Here is a 5,545-nt window from a genome sequence, read left to right on the forward strand (position 1 = left end):
AATATGAATTTATCATGGAATACATTAATTTTATTGTAGCGTTTGCTTCATTATAAATTTCATCCAAGGTCATGTCTTGTAAATTATTCTCAAAAACATTTTACCTGCAGTCATTAAACTAATTGATTTTCTTTAGGAGTATTCATATTGTAAGACACTGTTTTATTAATCATAACTAACAGTGCATCATGATTAGAGAGAGCATTGTTTACCGGGTTAATAGCTTTTTATTGCTATGAGCCTCACCCAAGAAAAGTTCATCAGTCAGGCTTCTACTGTATTCATCCACCCATGTTGGAAGTTAATTATGGAGAGCAAATTGTTGAATCCAAACAAGGTTGGAATGCTTTTGAAAAATCTACAATGAAGTTAGTAAGATGACTACTGATAATTACAACATTCTCAAAAAAATAAGGGAAACTAATAGTTAGTGGAGAGGATGAATATGCACCAAATGCGTCTATAGATAGAAATCTTTCTTTTCTACATTATAATGCAGAGGGACTTGTAGACTATCTTACAGTCATTACACAACACATACTTTTTGTTAGTGGACATGAAAAATCTGCAGATAACATACATTTGTTCGAAATCCAGAATTACTCCTTACCTGGTTTTTATTTTTCATACTGACCATAAAGGTGGAGGAGTGGCTATTTACCTTAAAACAGATAACTTAATAGAATATTGGGAAAACACATTCTGGGTAAAAGTATTCTTCTGGTTTGCACTGTGAAATTGGTGCTATGATAAAATTCATGTCTGCTGTGTACTTTATGTTAGCATTGTATAGATCACTAAAATTTTGAATTAGTTCTGAATTTCCTTGATACAGATTCATTTAAATTAATCTCTAAGAAAAAACATATAAATGTTATACTGTTAGGGGATATGAATATTAACACTTTACAAGACTGTCAAGAAATCAAATGCTTTAAAGACTGCATCTATTCTTATGGTGCAAAAAATCTGTTTGGTGATGTGCCAATTAGAAGTACTCCAACAAGTGCCAGCTCTACAGATCAGGTTATTATCAACTGTAAGAATATTACTGTCACGTATGCTATGAATGGTCACAACTCTGACCATCTAGGCTAACTATTAGTGTTAAATGGAGATCCTTGTATAAAAACAAAGAAAATTTATGAATACAAAGGAACTGTCTCCGTAACAACATTGCCAAACAGAGAGATCTTTAGTCAGGAACTTGAGATTTAGTATCGCAAGCTCAAGGAGTAAATAATAAATGAGATGCCTTTGTAGATACAATATCTTTTCATTTGAATAAGACTAGACCTGTAGCATTTGATATTTTACCTGCAAACTCAATGAAAAATTGGAATAAATGCATATAATGCAAAGAGGGACATAAAACAAGCAGCACAGTGATAAATAGAAACAATACAAATATATGTACAAGTTTCATAAGCAAGTTAAAAGATTGAAGACTGAAACAATTAACTCAAAAATACAAAATTCAAATTGTATATCAAAGACCTTGTGGTTCATAGTAAATGAAATAAGAGACAATAAAACAAAACTAAAAAATAACATAAACATACAGATATATAACAACAATATGTCACCAATCCTCAGGAGATAAGTAATATTTGTAATGACTACTTTATAGATATTGTAGACTCTGTCTTTTGTACTACAGATAAAGAACGTATTGAAAATCATGCTGAGGCCAACTCTGAACCTTATCAACTCCCTGAAATTGAATGCAACGACATTTTGCAGATTATCAGAGAATTTTAAAAACTAAAAATCTGCTGGATGGGATAAAATTTCTCCATTTCTAAGTAACCAATGCCAAAATCATCTCTCATATCCTTTGATGCATCTAATAAATAGTGTCTTAAAAGAAGAAGTGTTCCATGATATACTAAAATTAGCCATTGTTTCAGCTCTATGAAAAAGGTGATAAACAACTAGCAGAAAAATACAGACACCCCTCTTTAACTCCTTTTTTTAATAAGTTAATTGAAAAAATAATTCTATAATTGTAAGAGCATTATAATATTGCACAAACTCCTGGGAGATTTTCAGCATGGTTTTAGGAGTGTGTAGTGCATCGAGAATTTCGGTGTAAATTCTAGAGACACTCGGCTTTCCACTGTCCCCAACACCTGATATTAGATATAAGTAAGAGAGTGGAAATGTGTCTACTGTACCACTGGTTTCTGAGTGCAGGTTGGAAGTTTGTAATGAGCAGACAATAAGCAGGGCAGTCGAACGCCAACGAAGACAAGTGTTTGCCACAAGTGCCACAGACGCTGTATGAGAGAACATGGAGTAATAAATGCTATTCTTTGCTGTGTTAGTGAATTTGATTGTTTTAAAAAAGACAAAATAACTTTTGACTATAGACTTTTAACTTACTTCATGTCTTTCTTAGCTCTGAATGAAGCAAGACGCATGTGATGTCTATAAATTATTTGGTTGATAAAACCAGGCAGTTGTGATTATACTTAATTGCATCTAATGGGCATTGGCATAGTTAACTTATGAGAGTTTGTATGCTTATGTGAAACTTGTGAAAATGAAAATATACCTCAGCTGAACTGAAAGTATGAGAGTACTGAGTTATTTCATGTGAGAGGGATAGTAATTTTTTGGTTCCTATAACCAGCATTATTTCTTGGGAGAAGAAGTGGTGGAGATCGATGCAGCCACATATCCAGAGAAGAGGATCAGCTAAATGCTTCAAGTAAGACAACTGTAGTAATAGAAGTGTGAAGTTTGCAATCCAGCTTTGCACTGCTTCTCTTGTCGCCGAAATGGTTAGAAGTGGTCACAGGGCCATGACAGCATCACTGCATTTATGCTGAAAGTTCTTGACAAAACTGATGAAGGCTTGTAAGTGGCTGGAGTTTTCCTACATCTATAAAAGGCTTTTGATAAGGTTGATCATGCGGTACTCATGTCAAAACTGGCCAGAGATGGCATCAGTGAAAAATTTCTGCCTATTATTAAACCCTGTTTAAAAAACAGAAGACAGTGTACCACAATCACATGGAATAATGGAGAAACATTCAAAAGTTACACGTCAGGGGTCAGAAATATTATATTTGATGTGCCTCAGTGATCAATAATTGGTTCCTTCCTTTTCATATTCTATGTCAATGACTTCCCAAATGCATTTAAAAATGATACCTTCACTACGGTATACATAGATGACACTTCAGGCCTTTGTTGAGAAAATGATTTGTCTAATCTCAGCAAAGATGCAAAAAATTTATGTAGATATCAGAAAGCTAAGACTCTCAAAATGAAAATCTAAAAGTCAGCTTACAAAAAACAACCATAATTTCCTTCACTGTTGAACAATGTAAACTCCTGGTAGGAATAGCAACAACGTAGGAAACGCAGATTGCTACTAACCATAAAGGAGACATGTTAATTTGCGGACTGGCACAATTAAAAGACACTTACATAAAGCTTTTGGTCACTGCCTTTGTGAGCAAAAGAGAAACACACTTCATTCATACACACAAGCAAGCACATGCACACATGACTGCAAACTCCAGTTGGGTTGTATTGAACTGAATTTAATTTGATTCTGTTGGATTACACTGTGTACAGTAAACATACATATGGTGTAGGACACATCAAAAACAAAAATGTTCATTGTCAATTTCCTAAGGAGGCACCATTTTGATTGGATTCTCCAACATCATTGATTATAAAGAAAAATATATGCAGATTTAATTTAGAAAACACTCTTTAACTGTCAAAAGAGAGCAAGCTGTAGTCTTGCAGCTGCTCCTATTGCACATATGGTAGCAATTAACATATGTTTTCTATTTACTTAGTTTTAATTTTAGTATTTTTCTAAGTAATGTAAATATTTCAAAATGCTAGCTAAGCTTTTCCTTAGTTGGATTCATTACTCATAGCATTGTTTGCAATGTACTTAGTCCAGTGACGCAACTAATTTTACTGGGAAACTTGTTAGTTGAAAGACATAACTGTACTTTTTACTGCAGCTAATTTTTGCAATTTTCATGTGAGCTGGTATGTGTTTATGGAAGTTAGTGATACAACTCTTTAGAAAGACTGGTGTTCCACCTTTGCAGCAATGTATTTCAATTTCTGTGACAGTTGTGGCGTAATTGAATTAAAAGTCTTTGTTAGCTACATTTTCAGTTGCAGAGATTTGTTTCCATGTTGGTTAAATACCAGTCTTTACAATTAGACTTTTGGTGACTTAATTCCCATACACGGTATGACATACCTCAGAAGTTGATTAAGTCCTTAATTAATAGTTTTGTGTAATTAATTTAATTTCCAATATGATGTTTACATCCATAAATGGGATATTCTCAATCAAGATATTTAAAAAAGTATCAAAAACTTTTGTTACTTCCACATATTTCGTAAACTAAATTAGTTTATTACTTATACTCCATCCTGAGGGGCAAAATCTAACCATGCTATTCTTCAAATGATTATGTTATTCCTAAAATCTCAATATGTTTACACCACAATCTTTATAAGTTCAATCATCATGCCAAAAACCGTCAGTCCTAGGTGAGCTGTTAAATGAGTGACACCTCTATGAGAACCATAACAATGTTAATAAAGTCTGGGCTCAGATTGAGCGATGGTAACAGCTATGTGTAACTAGTGTGTAATAAGTCTGTGGCTGCTAAACGCATGACTGACATCTCAGGGAGAGTATGCCACCTTACCATGTACCATAGAATGGGGTGTAGTGGGACATGTGGGGTGAAGTGGGACATTATATTATCTTTGGTGTTTTGTTGTTGCTGACATCAAGTGGCTCTCTCTGAAATTGATCTATTTACTTAATTTCTTTCATCAAAGTTTAACAAAGCAGATACATAATGTTTGAAGCTTATTTTTCTGGTAAGTGCTTTACAGATTGGTTTTTTCTGTCATGCTAAAAAGGTTAAATTATAAAATATCCTTACAAACCTCTTCCAGTGCTCAGAAGACTATTAATGTAATGTTCAGCTTAACCTATAGTCTTAGAGCTAGTATTGGCATTATGTTGTATACAAATTGTCGTGATGTTATTGTCATTAATGTACTCATGAGACCAATTAGTTTAAATAATTGTCATTTTCAGGGGTGAAGTGGGACTTGGTGTGAAACTATAAAAAAGCTGCAGGGAGTGGTGGACTCTTTAAATATGATGAAAATGCAATGCAAAATTATATTGCTGAGTACAGGAGAAGTAGCAGAAACATAAGGATCATAGCTGAGGAATATGGTGTTCCAAAAACTACCCTGGCAAATAGGGCAAATGAAAAATTTAAGAAGAAACATGGAGGTCAACAAGTTTTAAGTGAGAAGCACGAAAATTTAATAGTGGCAGGAATTTTAACCTATGCAGAGTGGGGGTTTCCTCTAAAAAGTGATGATGTTAAGGACACAGTAAAACTTTTCTTGATCGACTTTGATATCATGTGAAAAAATTCAAAGATCGTAGACCTGGGAGAGATTGGATATGGAAACTTTTATGTCGACATCCTAACCTCACATTTCATCTTTCAGAAAATGTGAAAAGATCAAG

This window comes from Schistocerca americana, chromosome 4 (genome assembly GCF_021461395.2).
Source record: "Schistocerca americana isolate TAMUIC-IGC-003095 chromosome 4, iqSchAmer2.1, whole genome shotgun sequence".
Classification (NCBI taxonomy): Eukaryota; Metazoa; Arthropoda; class Insecta; order Orthoptera; family Acrididae; genus Schistocerca; species Schistocerca americana.